At 42.5% G+C, this 18,274-nt stretch overlaps 1 protein-coding gene and 4 long non-coding RNA genes across 33 annotated transcripts in view; 1 reads left to right on the top strand and 4 right to left on the bottom strand.

The window, feature by feature from the left end:
- uts2r2 (urotensin-2 receptor 2) overlaps positions 1-15,640 on the top strand; it is a 49,690-nt gene extending 34,050 nt beyond the window's left edge. For 5 of the 29 annotated variants that reach the window (XR_009718722.1, XR_009718721.1, XR_009718697.1 and 2 more), the window contains 6 exons: positions 3,711-3,771; positions 3,889-4,022; positions 4,279-4,332; positions 5,723-5,995; positions 6,077-6,152; positions 7,212-7,974. The gene's annotated coding sequence lies outside the window, so the exon portion shown is untranslated. Of the gene's footprint in view, positions 1-1,329; positions 2,655-3,710; positions 4,333-5,656; positions 5,996-6,020; positions 6,153-7,211; positions 7,975-10,574; positions 10,625-12,325; positions 12,380-14,252 lie in introns of those variants that run through there. The other 24 variants (XR_009718718.1, XR_009718715.1, XR_009718717.1 and 21 more) reach the window with 24 other exon arrangements.
- Positions 6,062-6,433, bottom strand: LOC133171287 (uncharacterized). Its single transcript, XR_009718729.1, has 3 exons — positions 6,345-6,433; positions 6,210-6,270; positions 6,062-6,133 (listed from the first exon to the last, which is right to left on the bottom strand). It is a non-coding gene; the product is annotated as an uncharacterized LOC133171287 (long non-coding RNA).
- On the bottom strand, positions 6,846-7,625 carry LOC133171286 (uncharacterized). Its single transcript, XR_009718728.1, has 4 exons — positions 7,485-7,625; positions 7,209-7,316; positions 7,045-7,136; positions 6,846-6,970 (listed from the first exon to the last, which is right to left on the bottom strand). It is a non-coding gene; the product is annotated as an uncharacterized LOC133171286 (long non-coding RNA).
- On the bottom strand, positions 7,971-9,138 carry LOC133171284 (uncharacterized). Its single transcript, XR_009718727.1, has 5 exons — positions 8,529-9,138; positions 8,333-8,467; positions 8,220-8,252; positions 8,075-8,122; positions 7,971-8,013 (listed from the first exon to the last, which is right to left on the bottom strand). It is a non-coding gene; the product is annotated as an uncharacterized LOC133171284 (long non-coding RNA).
- Positions 14,359-16,499, bottom strand: LOC133171283 (uncharacterized). Its single transcript, XR_009718726.1, has 6 exons — positions 16,205-16,499; positions 15,998-16,148; positions 15,885-15,917; positions 15,744-15,787; positions 14,612-15,679; positions 14,359-14,535 (listed from the first exon to the last, which is right to left on the bottom strand). It is a non-coding gene; the product is annotated as an uncharacterized LOC133171283 (long non-coding RNA).
- Positions 16,500-18,274: the final 1,775 nt, after the last annotated feature.

Here is an 18,274-nt window from a genome sequence, read left to right as displayed (position 1 = left end):
ATGAAAACTAATTATTACAATTAATAGAGCTGTATAGAATAGCCAAACTTGTAGTCAAGAAAACATCAAAAGTAGTCTGACTCTAAACTTAATAATCACAACCCGAGGCCCGATGTCACACTTTAACGACGGCTTCTGAAATGCGAGTGATTCTACTCAAGCCACTCACGATGTCCCAAAATGCAAGAGGCGCAGAATCAATCGAGGAGGTTCTTTCAACAGCCAATTTCGTACGCGTTCATAGACAGGAAAATGACAGTCGCTCAATCTTCACTTCCTCTTCAGAACGTGTGCCAAGTTGATTGAATCTAAAATGCAGATGCTTTTGGAACACGCCGTCAGTCGGGTTATAATTGACCGTACGAGCGGGGGATGGAAATTATATATACCGTATTTTCCGGGCTACAAGGCGCACCTAAAAACCTAAAATTTCCTCAAAAGCCGACAGTGCGCCTTATAGTCCAGTGCGCCTTATATATGGACCAAATTCCTAAATTTAAACTGTCCCGAAGCATTGTGTCATGATATCAATCATAAGTGGCCCACTGAAGACTATGAATCATGAATCAAAAAGACTATGGATCATTATTTTGTGATTATAAAGTAATTTGTTGCGTCTGAAGTTGAAATAAAAAAGATAAACTGGAGAATGATTTGATTTGGATTAAAAAGCTGACATGATGCATTAATGGTGCGCCTTATAGTCCGGTGCGCCTTATATAAGGACAAAATTTAAAAATGGGCCATTCAATGAAGGTGCGCCTTATAGTCCGGTGCGCTTTATAGTCCGGAAAATACGGTAGTCCGAAATAGACTTCACCTTTAATCGGGTTTAACTGGGATCATCGCAATGGATGAAACAGCAACAATAAGACAACGGGGTACTCGAAAACAGGAAGCCGAGCAGTTACAATGATCAATAAAAATATCTTGTTACTTTAGCTGCCCTCTAGTATAAATTCAGTCCAACAGCTGAGAAGCTCCTTGACAAATCAAAGCCAAGACAGACTATAATTAGTTGGATGTCAAGTGCCGCAGCAAAGTAAGATTACATTCAAAGGGGGACGGTCAATGAGAAATTGAAGCAGAGATTAGTTATGAGGATTGGCTTAGCGGAGAATTAGGAATGTCCCTAGTTTCGCGACTAATTTCTAGAGCAGACCTTTTATGTAATCTGGGCTTCATCACTTGAAGATGGCACCTTACAGAAAGCAGAGAATTGTTGTCTGTGCCATTTTGGAGAAAATAAAACAAATAAAAGCAACAACCTACCCCCCCCCCCCCCCCCCCCCCAAGAAATAATTGCTATAATAAGGCCTGAAGCGCATCGAATAACAAACATTTCCAATTATATTCACACATAAGATTCACTTTTTTCTTTTTTAACTCGCTTGTGTGTGCGTGCGGAAACTTGTAAAGGTTCCACCTGATGTAATGAATTTCAAATAGGTAAGTCTGTGGCAACATGAGAGTAAGATGGTGGAATTATCCTGAAGGTGAGGTGTCTCTCTTTTTTTTATCTTCAAGAGGACATGACTCACTGAAGCACAATATGAAGCGATAGCTGATAATACAAGCAAATGTTTATATACTGCTTGAGAATTTGGAGCTTGACTTCACTTTAATACCATAAACTGTTTGTCTATTAAGGAAAACGCAGAGCTGCTGAACTTTTGGCTTTGAGAAAGAGTATTCTTTGGCCAGACCAGTTGCTATTTCAGGGGTGATGAAATTTAGCGAGGGGCGGGTCAGGATATGAAATGGCCGCAACAAATGTTACAAGGGATTTATGCTTAAACGAGTGAACAAAAGTTGTTTTGAAAGTCTTCTTTTGCGTTGCCGCTTGGATACAATCGCAGACTCGCAGCGACAACACAATCATCAAGATCCGAACGTTATTTCTGATTACTTCTCTGGTTCTTCTATATCAAACAAATTTGTTTTAGGTTCATTTACCTGACATGTTTTGTTTGATATAGAAGAACCAGAGAAGTAATTGAAAAAGAAAAAACAAGATGAACCTAGTACAGTTATTTCTGATTGTTTTGGAATCTCCTGCTGCGATGCCGCCAAGGGACGGAGGAGAGGTTGACAACGCTTGATTTGAGACATCAGCGTCAGCGGACGAGCCAGATATCCGATGCGCTTTGCACAGTCGAGCTTCTCTTTGCACAGCGTTTACCGGCTAATTAACGCACAGCGTGTAGCGTGACCCCGCCGTGTTGCTGTTCCTTCTCCGAGTTGACTAAAAAGTTACATTTTCATAGGAAGTTAACTCGAAGCATTTTGGAGATGCATCGGTGTCTTGATTTACAACTATTTCGCTTATGAGTTTTATAAAGGATGAACTGCGGCTTGTTATTGGTTTATTTATTTATTTATTTTTTTTTGCATGTGCACTGTTACTCTTGAAATGGAAAGAATGAGCAAATGAGCAATTTGTGCTGTCTTAAGTGGCTGTGTTTGGCAAACAGTGGCCATGATCTCATTTCACTCATCACTTTGATCCAAAATCCTTCAGTCAGTCCAACTGCCTGCCGGAGGCTCTTTCACATTGCCAAGCCACACTCCCACAATTTTCAGAGTGGTCTTTTGGGAATCAAAGGGGTAGAGTGGGTGCTCAAAAATTCAAGGAAGTCAACGGCAGTGAACGAGTAAGTATTTAATTAAAACAATATTGATTTATTTTGTATTGTATTATCATATATATTATAATAATGATATATCTATTTCTCTAAAATGTCTTTTGAGCTTTTGAAGGAAGCAAATGCTGCAGCAGGGACACAACATTGGAATAAAAAGTACACAGAAGCAAAAAGATAGAAATCCATACTTGATAAAAGAGGGAAAATGGTGCCACTTATGTGAATAATAGTCTTCTTGCTGTGTTGCGACAGCAATTTCCCACACTGATTACTCAATTCTGATGCTGTAGCGCTGCCCTTTTGCTTTGGAAATTTATTTCCTGGAAAATGATGTTCTCTTGCATTCCCCAGGATCATTCTAGTTAAGTCCAAAATGCAACTCGTGGTGGGAACTGTCAAGAAAAATGATTAGGATCCTTGTCTGATTTATTCCATTAGGGACAAAAGAAAACACAGAGAGCTTCTGCAACATGAGAGTTTCGGGAACAAATTACAAGTCTGAGAAACTCCCCTGCATTCCAGCAACGTCTGCGTCTTGTTGCTTTAAGCAGCTCCAAAGGAAGATTTGGATCAATACATGTCAACCGTACGTTCCTTGAAGAAGAAATTCAATCAAAATTCAAAGCCAAAAAATGATCATGTAGAAAGAATCGAGAGTGCAGTCGTCAAGTGGGACTTGTGAATCCTCTTAAGTGCCCCAAAGGTCAACTCGGTGGTTTAGTTATCGGTGAGAGCTCCCAACAGGATTTGTCGCGGTGTGTTCCGCCCTCACGGGTGTCTTGACCTTTTGAGTCACTCGCCTCAGGCCGCCTTGAAGCACTTTTTAGGGCAACGTGGTTGAATTCTGAAATACAACTGTGTCGAAGGATTTCTTCCATTGAGAATTGCAGAGAAGTGAAAAGTGTCCGTACAGGACAACGGAAGGACATTTTCAAAATGATTTGTCCTCAATGCAACCTCATAAAATGTAGCATGAAGCTAAATCTGGTTTCATGGCTTACATCACAAAAGTCTCAAGCGTTTTTTGTCAACTGGTAATGGTTAAGTCATGTGTGTTGGCTCTAGTGAAGATGGGGAGACACTCGTCGACTCCAAGGGTGTTTTCAAGTTTGTGACCCAACCTGAGGTAAGTGAAAGACAAATGGACCGTTTTAGGGTGTGTGAATATTTATGCAAAAACATTTCCAATTCAATCAGACGATTCCATCCACAAGTGTTGCTTGATTGAGTTTCTTTTATGCAGGATGTGGGAGTGTCTTTTCTGCAGGTTGCCAAAGACGCGCTTTCGTGTGACTGGAATTGACCTTTCTCGGCTACCGTACACTTCCGCTTCAGTGGGCAGCTAGCTCTTCAGGTTGCTACCTTTTGGGCTTTCGAGTGAGTCATGTCAACTTTTTCCAAGCTGTTAAACTTGCTGTATGTATGTAAATGCGTACATGTAAACAATGACATGAAAGGAGAATATTTGTTAGTCGTTAGGTCAGTGGAACTCGCTAGCTCTCGTGAAACAAGAGGTGGAGCGTTAGCTTGCACGCCCACAAGCAGCACTCACTCGGCTGTCAATCAATGGATTATCAAGGAAAGCGTTCGACTTGAACGTTGTTTTTCTGTTTTTCCATGTCCAACCTTGAAGACTGGAGGCTCCACGTCGGCTGCTGGTCGTCCATCTATCTGCATATCTCGAAAGGTACCTCCCCATTTTCCATGTAGCATTATGCCTCTGGTGACTAGCAAGGTGGACCTTGTCCCGTTGATTATTTGGGCCACAGTTAAAAGAAACAAAATAATTGCTCTACAATCGTTAAAGTTACATGTCAATGTAAGAAGTATAGTTTTGAGAAATGTACTTGCATTTTAACTTAAATCTTGTTTTTTATCATAGTTTTATCATTTTCCATGTAGCATTATGCCTCTGGTGACTAGTAAGGTGGACTTTAACGTTTGCCTCCTAATCTTAAATGTAGAAGGTCGTGTAAGATATAACTTCAAATATTCCAAAATGTTAAACATATTTTTCCTCATAGTTGGCACACATGAAAAGTGAAAGTGTACCACTTTGTTATTCTAATAATATGACTTGAATTTAAAAAATATATATATAAATCTAAAAAAAAATAAATGTATGAGGTGTATTAGTTGGTAATGTTATGTGCTTGAGGAGCTGATGTGCGATGTCAAATTGTCATGGCACACCAGGGAGAAGGTGAGCACGTGCAAGCAGCTGACATCTCTCACAAACCTAAGTGCCAGGTACTGCTCAATATTATCATCATCATCATCACACTCGTCTGGATGTGTTTTTTGATGACATTGATGCAAAGCAAGTTAGTCAGGAACATATATTTAACTGGCTTGGTTTGTGTCAGTGTCATGGAAAAACTTGTCCAAAAGTTGTTGTTGGTGGTGGTGGTGGTACTGTGCAGTACCTGGCACTTAGGTTTTGTCCCAGTGAGAGATGTTTGCACTGTTTGCGTGTGCTCACCTACCCCCTAGTGCCTGCCACGAGAAGTGACATCATACCTGAGCTCATCAACCACTTAATTCTATTCTTAATTCTTCTATTCAATAAATTGGTCAAGTGGAATGTCTGTGATTTCTGAGCAAATTTGCTCATTTGAAGTCTTTCATGCATGTTTGGTGTTCACTGCATTGGCAAAGTACTGTTTGAAAAGCTAAGTGTCCACACAAGTTTTCAGCTTTGAGGTGAGTGTCACTGCAACAGAGCCAAGTCTTTGCTGCTTCTCTCTGCCTCCACATGAGTCAAAGTGATGCAATTGTACAGTTGCAGTCACTTTGAGTCAGGTGGAGACCGAGAGACGCAGTCAAACACTCAACTCCAAGCTGAAAAGAGCTTTCCAAAACCTAAGTGCCACTTTGCCCGCCTCCTAACCCTGCCCAAATGCAGCCTGGCCAATCATGGTTCGGCTCAAAATTTGCATAGCCACGCCCACCTTTTGCCAATCGGAATGCGGCACTTGGATATCTGGCCAATCAAATTGCTTTATTCTTAGGAATCAACGCCCACTTTTGAGCCAACCAATCGCAGAAGCCTTCATTTGGCAGTCTTCTCGTTGCAGAGTGGTGAAGCGGCCGGCGGGAAGAGTGGCCGGCCGGCGGGACGAGTGGCCGGCCGGCGGGACGAGTGGCCGGCCGGCGGGACGAGTGGCCGGCCGGCGGGACGAGTGGCCGGCCGGCGGGACGAGTGGCCGGCCGGCGGGACGAGTGGCCGGCCGGCGGGACGAGTGGCCGGCCGGCGGGACGAGTGGCCGGCCGGCGGGACGAGTGGCCGGCCGGCCGGCCGGCCAGCCGGCCGGCGGGACGAGCGGCCGGCCGGCCAAGCATTTTTATTTGTAATAAGCTTTATTTCTTTTGCAGAGTAAACAGTCAATCACAAGAAAGTAACAAGTTGAATGGCAGTCTCCTCATTGCAGAGTGGTGAAGCGGCCGGCCGGCGGGACGAGTGGCCGGCCAGCATCCCATGCCTGGACCTGAGACAAAATGCGATCGGTAAGTAAAAAGCTAAGTCAACATTTTGTGCAGAAAATGTTTTGGCATGAAACTTACCAGTGCGCAAGTAGTTTATTGCAAGCTGCATGACCAGGAAGCAGATTTTGTTCCTTGCTACCTGTCAGAAAATAGAAGAAAAAAATTATTGGAATAAAGATAAGTGTGTAATGAGGAGGATATAAAGTGCCTTACTTCTCAGGTTGCCTTAGAGTTGAGTAAGCAAAAACACCAAAGTGCAGAAGGGAGGCCGGCCGGCCGGCGGGGTGGGAAGGGAGGGAGGGGTGGCCGGCCGGCCGGCGGGGTGGGAAGGGAGGGAGGGGTGGCCGGCCGGCCGGCAGGGTGGGAAGGGAGGGAGGGGTGGCCGGCCGGCCGGCAGGGTGGGAAGGGAGGGAGGGGTGGCCGGCCGGCCGGCGGGGTGGGAAGGGAGGGAGGGGTGGCCGGCCGGCGGGGTGGGAAGGGAGGGAGGGGTGGCCGGCCGGCCGGCGGGGTGGGAAGGGAGGGAGCGTGACCGGTCGGCCGGCGGGGTGGGAAGGGAGGGAGGGTGACCGGCCGGGTGGGAAGGGAGGGAGGGTGACCGGCCGGCTGGCGGGGTGGGAAGGGAGGGAGGGTGGCGGGGTGGGAAGGGAAGGGTTAGGGTTATGGTGGCTGGCCAGCACTCCATGCCTGGACCTGAGATAAAAAGCAATTGGTATGTAAAAATGTAAATCAACATTTTGTGCAGAAAATGTTTTGGCATGATACTTACCAGTGTGCAAGAAGTTTATTGCACTGGGTATTGGAAGCTGCATGACCAGGAAGCAGATTGTGCTCCTTGCTTCCTGTCAGAAAATAGGAGAAAAAAATTATTGGAATAAAGATAAGTGTGTAATGAGGAGAATTTAAAGTGCCTCACTTCTCAGGTTGCCTTAGAGCTGAGTAAGCAAAAACAACAAAGTGCTGCTACTCTTGTCCTCAGCTTCCACTACCATCAGATCGCGCGCTACACTGGACAAAAAAAAATGAAATTCTAATTTTGAAACAGGTCTGCTAAATTGTCATTTACTTTCTTTCCCTTACTAGCAGATGGCTCTTCCGGCAGCATAGACCTAGGTGAACTAGGGCACAGAGGCGGAAGACAAACTGGCAGGAAGTTTCACGTTCTGGACCTGGATTTTCCACCTCTGCCTGGAAAGAAAAAGGAACATTGTCACAATGACTGCATATAAGTTTACTGCTTTTAATTTTTTACTGTAGAGTGGAAGCATCCAGTCGCTAGCGCACAGGCAGAGTTCCTGAAATGTTTGAAGTACTTTAACAACTTTGAGGTACTGCTTGGTTTTGGAGGGCTTTTACCTTTGGCCAGCAGGTGGCAGATGTTCTAACTGCATCCTTACTGGAAATTGCTCTGCAGGAAGAGTGAGGCATAAAATAAACAGCGGGTAAGTGCTTTTAAACAATGCCAAGTTTATAGTAACCTGGACAAGAGGTTGATGATGCCACAGGATTAAAACCATGTAGATCTTCACCATGCTACAGAAACTAGTTATTTTAGCCCCACCTGGTGGACAAAATGAGGAGAAACATGCTGAAACGTTTGACATGTGTCAAACGTTTGGACGCGTGCGAGTTTCACCAGTGACGAAGACACGGTAACGTTACAAACATTCTGCTTTGACATTTTCAGCGTAACAAGCAAATTGAGCAAGAGTAAACCTGCAAGTATCATGAAGTCATGCGGAAACAGCAACGTGGCCATTTTGGACCCTGCAGACAAAAGAAAAATAACAAATGTTTGCTTTCATCAATTTGACAAGATGCCTTGCTAATAAAAATATTTTTGCCATTTCGCAGTCAATCGGCTTCCTCTGTTCCAGATGCAGGCCTGTGGACAGAAATGAGATAGTTAAAAGCAGTCGATTGAATGAGTTGACTTTAAAACTCACAGAAAGTCAGTCGGCCATGACGGACGGGCTCGTTTTGAGGGTTTGCACCTGCAGACAGAAAGTAGAAGATTAACACGAATGCAGCGAAATACCTATTTCAGTAATTCTCTGGTGAATATATGCAAACGCTGCTTTGTCTACTTACCTTCGGCCAAACGGCGCTGTCGTCCAGACGTTGCTAAATGTTTGTGCAAAAATTGTGTTAGTCATCTTTCAACACCGTGCGTGCCTCAGTTGTCAAAATGTGCATGCACTTACCCACCGTTAACTGCTTCAATTGTTTGGTTGCACGCCAGATAAATGCGTTTTGGTGGTCGTTGAAGATGTTAACTGCTAACGCTAGCTTCTGCAAACTTTTGCAAGATGGGAACACTCCCAAAGTGCAAGTTGACGCTGAAAGAGAGCAAAAGCAGTTAGTTTCAAAAGGTTTAACAAAAGTTGAACACCCACCCACCTTGTCACTTTCAAACGCTGTTGTACGGCCGGCGCAGCAGGTGGACCGGAGCGACGTGGCTCTCGCTGTCAGTGGTGAGTGCATGAATGAGCGTCGCGTTCTTGACGCCTTTTATACTCTTTTTGTGATGACGTCATTAGAAGACGAAAAAAAAAAGAAAAAAAAACTTTCAAGTAGGTGCTAATGCGCGAGAAAAACTGCAAAGACAAATTTTTAGAGGGTTCAGGTCTCGAACCAGCACTGCGAACTTCAGAGGCTATGGTGTTATCCCCTCGACCATTGTCCGTTGAAAATTAATGACGGAATTTTTTGTATTATCCCACATCATGAAGGTATCTTCAGGAAAAGTTCAGAATAACCTTCAATTACAAACATTTGACCGTCTTTAGTAAGATCTCGAATGGCCGAATGGTTCAGGCTTTTACCTTTGGTTCAGGAGAGGCTGGTTCGAATCTTATGTTTCGCTCTATTTAATTTGCAAAAGCTGCAAAGAGCAAGTCTCGAACCCGAGGCTGCTGGGTACCAACCCAAGTCATAAACCATTCAGCTATTTTAGCGTTGAATTGTTCAAAGTTTTTTTATGTATTCATAGCATTTGTCTCACGAAATGGATATAATTAGCATATAACCGGACTGATGCAGAACACCGGATGGTGAAGTGGTTAACGTTTTTGCCTTCTGTTCGGGAGAACCGAGTTCGAGTCTCACACTATGCAAACTTTAGCTCAAGGTCCGCTTCGTGTGGGGCTCGAACTATAGTCTCCCGAACACCGGCTAAAGTTATAAACCATTCTGCCATTTTGGCGGGGAAATCCGGCCGTTTTTTTTTGGTAGTGTACTGAACATAGAGGACGTCTGGCCAAATGAAAAAGAAAAAATTGACATGTTCATTTTACGCTGGGTTACATACAAGTGAATGGGGACACTGCCATCTTGCGGTAGCTTGCCGTCAGTACATGTACCGCTTCATAAACGAGAGTCAAAAAGCCTGTATGTTTAATATCGTACGACGTACGTATTTATTTAATTCTGCTTATGTGATGATATTTTAAATGTACAATTAAATACCCATATGTTTAAGTTCCAATAACCATATTGTAACTGAATTGAAATGACGTTTACATTAAAGAAAGAGCACGATGAAAAAAGGAAATGGACGTGGTCATTTTACGCTGGCTTACATACAAGTGAATGGGGGCACTGCCATCTTGTGGTAGGGTAGCGTCATTACATGAACCACTTTATTGACGATAGATAGTTAACTTGCCACGATCGCATGACAACCGAAAGCCATAATTCATCATTTAAACAGAGAATGTGTGTTTCTGCAAAATTGAAAGTTGAAGTTATTGTGCTTACCAGGGTAGTGCAAGCACGGAAGGCGCAGTCCGGCACCGTAGTAGTCAGGGAGGAGCGTCCCTCGGTTCCGTTTGGCTCCTAAATTAATGGTCAAAGTGGGCTTTGCTACCGGCTCTATATAAATGATTGTAAATAATTTACGATCGCTGTCAAACTTGATCAAAGGTACAACACAAATTTGCATGAAACTCAAACTATATGACAGAATATTATTTTTTGACAAGGCTGGTCTTTTTAACTAGATTTTGACCATCTTTTATGCGTGTTTACTTTATTATCCGACCTAGTGTTGTATGCATGATGTGGGAGTGTCTTTTCTGCAGTCTGCCAAAGACGCGCTTTTTGGTGATTTGAATTGACCTTTCTCAGCTACCGTACACTTCCGCTTCAGTGAGCAGCTAGCTTCAGGTTGTTACCTTTCGGGCTTTCGAGTGAGTCATGTCAACTTTTTCCAAGCTCTCGATTTGCTGTATGTATGTAAATGCATACATGTAAACAATGACATGAAAGGAGAATCATTGTTAGTCGTTAGGTCTGTGGAAACTCGCTAGCTCCCGTGAAACAAGAGGTGGAGCGTTAGCTAGCACGCCCACAAGCAGCACTCACCCGGCTGTCAATCAATGGATTATCAGGGAAAGCGTTCGACTTGAACGTTGTTTTTCTGTTTTTCCATGTCCAACCGTGAAGACTGGAGGCTCCACGTCGGCTGCTGGTCGTCTGTCTGCTTATCTCGAAAGGTACCTCCCTATTTTCCATGTAGCATTATGCCTCTGGTGACTAGCAAGGTGGACCTTGTCCCGTTGATTATTTGGGCCACAGTAAAAAGAAACAAAATAATTGCTCTACAGTCGTTAAAGTTACATGTCAATGTAAGAAGTATCGTTTTGAAAAATCTACTTGCCTTTTAACTTAAAAAGTATATTTTTGATCATAGTTGGCACTCAAGAAAAGTGAAAGTGTACCACTTTGTTCTTCGAATAATGACTTGAATTTAAAAATATATATAAATCTAAAAAAAAAATGTGTGTAAGTTATGTTAGTTGGTAGTGTTATGTGCTTCAGGAGCTGATGTGTGATGTAGATGCATACATGTAAACAATGACATGAAAGGAGAATCATTGTTAGTCGTTAGGTCAGTGGAAACTAGGGATGGGTGGATCGATACCAAAATATCGATATATCGATCCAGGCTGCTCATTTTTGAGTATCAATCTCCCTAGCTAAAATATCGATACTTACAATTATTTAATTATATTTTTCCTCATTTTTTTCTGCTCCAATTTGACGACTTGCACTCATGCTAGCACTACTTTTCCTTCCGCCTGCTGCACCGGCGTGTCCTGCTCTGCTCTGCTCCCGCCCCCTTTTCTCACAAGCCAAGCCCTCCTCCTCCGCCCCCCGTTCCAATCCAAACAAACACAAACAAGCATGGCCACGGCGGCGGCCCAGTCCGAACGCAAGAGAAGTCTAGTTTGGGGATATTATATTTTACTTAATAACAACGAGGCAAAATGTGAAATATGTCACGAAACAATTAAATATTGTGGCAACACCACAAACTTGACAAAACATTTAAGCAAAATTCACCCCACGGTTCATGAAGAGCTGCAGTTGAAACGTGCCGCAGACACTAAGGCAGCGACGGAAAACCCTGCAGCCACACCGAGGGAGGCTAAGGTACCAAAGTACCTTAGAAGCAGCGTTTCAGAAAGGCAAGACATATCCAGGTATCAGGTGCTAACCAAAAATCGTAAGCATTTGTGGTTGATGTGCTATTTGAAGCAATAATTACTACGCTTTAGTCAGTCATTTATAAATAAAGTTTTCCCCTTTTCAATTTGTGGTCAAACGCCATACGTTTTATTTGTAACTCCACTTCCTATAAACAACACTAAAGTATTACAATATTAAATGTAAGTATCCAGTGGCTTTACAAATTGATAGTTTTGCTGCTCATGACGATTAAGCCCCGCATCTCTGTTGGTACCATGTCTCTTTTTAGATTATACTAAAAGACAAAACTTTTTCCCAACAACAGAGAGAGAGAGAGAAAAAAGTAAAGAATAGCTCCTTTTTATTAAAGTTATTCTATTAATGTGCATCTTCCACTAATGCACTAATGTCTAAAAAGGTTAATAATTCATGTAGATGACGTAATACTTTTTTCTACAACATTCAATAGATGACTCTCCGAGAGCAAGAATGCCACTGCATTTAAATTGTTTTTTGGCGGGAAATTACACTTCCGGTATAGATTCCAAAATCATTGGTATCACCCATCCCTAGTGGAAACTCGCTAGCTCTCGTGAAACAAGAGGTGGAGCTTTAGCTAGCACGCCCGCAAGCAGCACTCACTCGGCTGTCAATCAATGGATGATCAAGGAAAGCGTTCGACTTCAATGTTGTTTTTCTATGTTTTTCCATGTCCAAACTTGAAGACTGGAGGCTCCACGTCGGCTGCTGGTCGGCCATCTATCTGCATATCTCGAAAGGTACCTCCCCATTTTCCATGTAGCATTATGCCTCTGGTGACTAGTAAGGTGGACCTTAACGTTTGCCTCCTAATCTTAAATGTAGAAGGTCGTGTAAGATATAACTTCAAATATTCCAAAATGTTAAATATATTTTTGCTCATATTTGGCACACATGAAAAGTGAAAGTGTACCACTTTGTTATTCTGATAATTTGACTTGAATTTAAAAAAATATATTTAAATCTAAAAAAAAAAAAAAAAATGTGTTTAAGTTATGTAGTGTTATGTGCTTGAGGAGCTGATGTGCGATGTCATATTGTCATGGCACACCAGGGAGAAGGTGAGCACATGCAAGCAGCTGACATCTCTCACAAAACCTAAGTGCCAGGTACTGCACAATATCATCATCATCACACTCGTCTGGATGTGTTTTTTGATGACATTGATGCAAACCAAGTTAGTCAGGAACATATATTTAACTGACTTGGTTTGCATCAGTGTCATGGAAAAACTTGTCCAAAAGTATGTGGTGGTGGTGGTGGTACTGTGGAGTAGCTGGCACTTAGGTTTTGTCCCAGTGAGAGACGTTTGCACTGTTTGCGTGTGCTCACCTTCCCCCTAGTGCCTGCCACGAGAAGTGAGTGACGTCATACCTGAGCTCATCAACCACTTAATCTGTTTCCATGCAGGCAGGGCCTTTTCAGACTGCTTTTCTATTCAATAAATTGTTCAAGTGGAATGCGAGTCTTTGTGATTTCTGAGCAAATTCGCTCATTTGAAGTCTTTCATGCATGCTTGGTGTTCACTACATTGGCAAAGTACTGTTTGTAAACCTAAGTGTCCACACAAGTTTTCAGCCTTGAGGTGAGTGTCACTGCAACAGAGCCAAGTCTTTGCTGCTTCTCTCTGTCTCCACATAAGTCAAAGTGATGCAATTGTACAGTTGCAGTCACTTTGAGTCATGTGGAGACAGAGAGAAGCAGTCAAAGGCTTGACTCTGTTCAGTGGCTGAAGGCAAACAAGCTGAAAAGAGCCTTCCAAAACCTAAGTGCCACTTTGCCCGCCTCCTAACTCCTCCCCGACTCAGCCTAGCCAATCACGGCTCTGCCAAAATTTGCATAACCACGGCCACTTTCTGACAGCCAATCAAAAAAAAAAGCATTTTGACCAATCAGATTGCTTCATTTCTAGGAAGCCACGACCACTTTCAAGCTAACCAATTGCAAAGCACCTCATTTGCATAACCACGCCCACTTTCTTACAGCCAATCAAAATGCGGCATTTTGACCAATCAGATTGCTTCATTTCTAGGAAACCACGACCACGTTCAAGCTAACCAATTGCAAAGCACCTCATTTGCATAACCACGCCCACTTTCTGACAGCCAATCAAAATGCAGCATTTTGACCAATCAGATCGCTTCATTTCTAGGAAACCACGACCACTTTCAAGCTAACCAATTGCAAAGCACCTCATTTGCATAACCACGCCCACTTTCTGGCAGCCAATCAAAATGCAGCATTTGGCACATCTGACCAATCAGATTGCTTCATTTCTAGGAAACCACGCCCACTTTCAATCTAACCAATCGCAAAGCACCTCATTTGCATATCCACGCCCACTTTTTAACCAATCACAGCTTTTTATTCTCCTGGCTCCACCCAGTTTGGGAGCTTCCAGCCAATCATGAAGCAGTATTCTAGTCAGATCCCGCCCCTTTTCTCAAATTTCACCACAAAAAATCCCCCAAAAAAATCCAGAAATTTTCTGGGTGGGAAAAAAAATAAAATTGGAAAGAAAATTATTTTTACTTTAAAAGTTTAAGATGTGAGAATTGAAAATGAAGAGTGTAAAGTTTGTGTTATTTGGAATAAAGTTTTATTCTTTTGCAGAGTAAATCACAACAAGTTGGATTGCAATCAGCTCATTGCTGAGTGGTGAAGTGGTCGGCCAGAGGGACGAGTGGTGAAGTGGTCAGCCAGTGGGATGAGTATTACGCCATGCCTGGACCCAAGACAAAAAGAGATAGGTAAGTAAAATGCTAAGTCAACGTTTTGTGCAGAAAAGGTTTTGACATGAAACATACCAGTGTAGAAGGAGAGTTTGTGACGAGTTTTGGAAGCTGATTTTGTTCCTTGCTGCATGACCCAGGAGGTGGAGTTTGTTCCTTGCTTCCTGTCAGAAAGAAAGAAAGAAAGAAATTATTGGAATGAAGGTTAGTATGCAATGAGGAGCATTTAAATTGCTTTACTTCTCAGGTTGCTGAGGCAGTAACAAGTAATTGAAGTGCTGCTGGTCTGTAGCTTTGTTCTGGTCCTCAGCTTCTGCTGCGAGTAGGTACTTGATGGTGCTTCACACTGGACACAAAAATGGATTCAAATTTTTAAACATGTTGGCTAGAATATTTACTTTTCTTACCAGCAGCTGGCTCTTCAGGCAGCACGGAACCAGGTGAACGAGCTCAGAGTAATTGTGGCTGAAGACAAACTGTGGCAGGCTTTGCACTTTGTCGACCAGAATTTGTCACCTCTGCCTGGAAAGAAAAAGGAATATTGACACATCAGCTTCATTTAAGTTCACTGGTTTTATTTTTTAACTGTAGACTGGAAGCGGAGTTGTTAGAATGTTCATACTCTCCAGGGTGGACACCTGCACACAAGACAAACAAGGGACTCATTGATCTGCCATTTTGGCATGTTTGAGGAATTTCTGCATGGTTTTGAGGGCTTTTACCTTTGACAAGCAGGTGGCAGAATTTCCAACTGCATCCTTACTGGACCGTGCTTTACAGGAAGAGGGAAGCATGAAAAAAAGCAGGTAAGTGATAAACAATGCCAAGTTTGTAATTAGTTGTCACCTGTCAGCAGGTTGATGATTCCACAGGTTTAAAACCTTGTAGATCCACACCAGCAGATTGATGCTGCAGTAAGTAGATCCTTTGGCAACACCTGATTGACAAAAGAAAGAACAGGCTGAAATGTTTGACATGTGCCAAACATTTGGACGCGTGCACGTTTCACCAGTGAGGAATGGAGGCCTGCGCCGGACTTCTCTCCAACCACAGCTCTCTGGTCTGAAAGACACGGTAACGTTACAACCATTCTGCTTTGACAGTTTCAGCCTAACAAGCAAATTGAGCAAGAATAGACCTGCAAGTGTCTCATGAAGCCATGCGGGAAGTGCAAGGTGGCCATTTTGGATCCTGCAGACAAAAGAAAAAGAACAAATGTTTGCTTTAGTCAATTTGACAAGATGCTTTGCTAATAAAATATTTTTGCCATTTTGCAGTCAATCTGCTTCCTCTGCTCCAGATGCAGACCTGTGGACAGAAATGAGAAGACAATTAAAAGCAGTTGATTGAATGAGTCGACTTTAAAACTCACAGAAAGTCAGTCGGCCATGACGGGCTCGTTTGAAGGGTTTGCACCTGCAGACAGAAAGTAGAAAATTAACACGAATGCAGCGAAATACCTGTTTCAGTAATTCTCTGGTGAATATATGCAAACGCTGCTTTGTCTACTTACCTTTGGCCAAACGACGCTGTCGTCGAGACGTTGCTAAATGTTTGTGCAAAAATTGGGTTAGTCATCTTTCCACACGGTGCGTGCTTTAGTTTTCAAAATGTACATTTACTTACCCGCCGTTCAAAGCTTTAGTTATATCGTTGCACCTAAATGCACGCCAAAGAAATGCGTTTTGGTGATCGTTGAAGACGCTAACTGCTAGCGCTAGCTTCTGCAAACTTTTTAGCTTGCAAGTTGGGAACACTCCCAAAGTGCAACTTGACGCTGAAAGAGAGAAAAAGCAGTTAGTTTCAAAAGATGAACACATATTGAACATTCACCTTGTCAGTTCTGGAACGGAGTGCGGCTGGCGCAGCAGGTGGACCAGAGCAGCGTGGCGCTCGCTGTCAGAGAGTGAAGGACTGACAGTCGCGTTCCTGACGCCTTTTATACTCTTTTTGTGATGACGTCATCAAAAGAAGAATAAAAAAGTAAAAAAAGAAACCTTTCGAACGCTGGCGCTCAACAGAAAAGCGAGCGAGAAGCAGCAAAGTGAAGTTTCTTGGAGGGATCGGGTCTCGAACCAGCATTGCCATCTTCGGAGGCAAAGGTGTCAACCACTCGACCATAGCCTGTGAGTTCAAATCCAGAGTTCTTTCTGTAATATCACAAATAATAAAGGTATCCAGGAAAAGTTTAGAGACACCTTTATTTACGACCACTCGACTGAATTGCTTAAGAGCTCGAATGGCCGAATGGTTAAAGCTTTTACCTTTGGTTCGGGAGAGGCTGGTTCGGATCTTACATGTCTTCTTATTTGCAAAAGCTGCAAAGAGCAAGTCTCGAACCCGAGGCATCCGGACAGCGACCCAAGTCATGAACCATTCAACCATTTTGGTGTTTGAATTTTCCGAGTTTTTCTTATGTATTTATAGAATATGTCACACAAGATGGATAAAATTACCAAATCCGGCAAACTTTGCAGAGCACTCCGTGGTGTAATGGATAAAGCTTTTGCCTTCTGTTCGGGAGAACCGAGTTCGAGTTTCGCACTAATCCAACTTTAGCTCAAAGAATGCTTCGTGTGGGGCTCGAACCATGGTCTCCCGATCACCGGGTAAAGTTAAAATCTTTATGCCATTTTGTCAGCGAATCCCGGCTTTTTTTTTTGAAAGTGTACCTCACAATTCCAACCTGCTTAAGAAATCTAATGAATTACCCAGGTCTACCTGAACACTCAATCGTGTGGTGGATAACACTTTTACCTTATGTTCGTGAGAATCAAGTTTGATTCAACACCGATTCAACTGTAGTCAAAGACTGGTTCGTGTGGGGCTCGAACCATAGTCTCCCGATCACCGGGTAAAGTTAAAAAACATTCTGCCATTTTGGACGGGAAATTGCGGCCGTTTTGTTACATAGTGTATTGTACATAGACTCGGAATTTTTTTTCCCCTAAACATAAAAAATTACCATGATTTATCCCGGACGTTTTTTGAGGGCTCAAAAGTGAGACATGTCCGGGGAAAAAAAGAGGACGTCTGTTGATGCTATTTTTTTAAACGCATGGTCGAGTTGTTTCCAAAAGTTGAAGCCAGTTGTCTTTAAACTTCATTGCACAATTCTCATGACGTCTGGTCACGAAAAGGAAAGATTGACATGTTCATTTTACGCTGGGTTACATACAAGTGAATGGGGGCACTGCCGTCTTGCGGTAGCTTGCCGTCATTACATGTGCCGCTTCATAAACGAGAGTCAAAAAGCCTGTATGTTTCATATCGTACGACGTACGTATTTATTTAATTCTGCTTACGTGATGGTATTTTAAACTGAACAAATGTACAGTAAACTACTCATGTTCAAGTTCTACTAACCATATTGTAACTGAATTGAAATGACGTTTACATTAAAGAAAGAGCACAATGAAAAAAGGAAATGGACATGGTCATTTTACGCTGGGTTACATACAAGTGAATGGGGGCACTGCCATCTTGCGGTAGCTTGCCGTCATTACATGTACCGCTTCATAAACGAGAGTCAAAAGCCCATTATTAATTAAAATGATAATATAAAAATATTTGATGAAAATAATAATATATAATTCTAATACTAATTACAATAAAATCTATACAGAAATTACCACTATAAATCATTATATCAATTTATAATTTATAAATCAATTTATTTATATATATATATATATATATATATATATATATATATATATAGCAATTATTCATATAATTTAGTTAATATAATATATTAATGTAATGAATATAAATTTATATGATAAATTAATTTAATTAATATATTAAATGGGCTTTTGACTATCATCAATGAAGCGGTTTATGTAATGACGCTACGCTACCACAAGATGGCAGTGCCCCCATTCACTTGTATGTAAGCCACCG

The sequence above is a fragment of the Syngnathus typhle genome, linkage group LG18, assembly GCF_033458585.1.
Source record: "Syngnathus typhle isolate RoL2023-S1 ecotype Sweden linkage group LG18, RoL_Styp_1.0, whole genome shotgun sequence".
NCBI classification, from domain to species: Eukaryota; Metazoa; Chordata; class Actinopteri; order Syngnathiformes; family Syngnathidae; genus Syngnathus; species Syngnathus typhle.
This window is presented reverse-complemented; position numbering and strand designations above follow the sequence as displayed.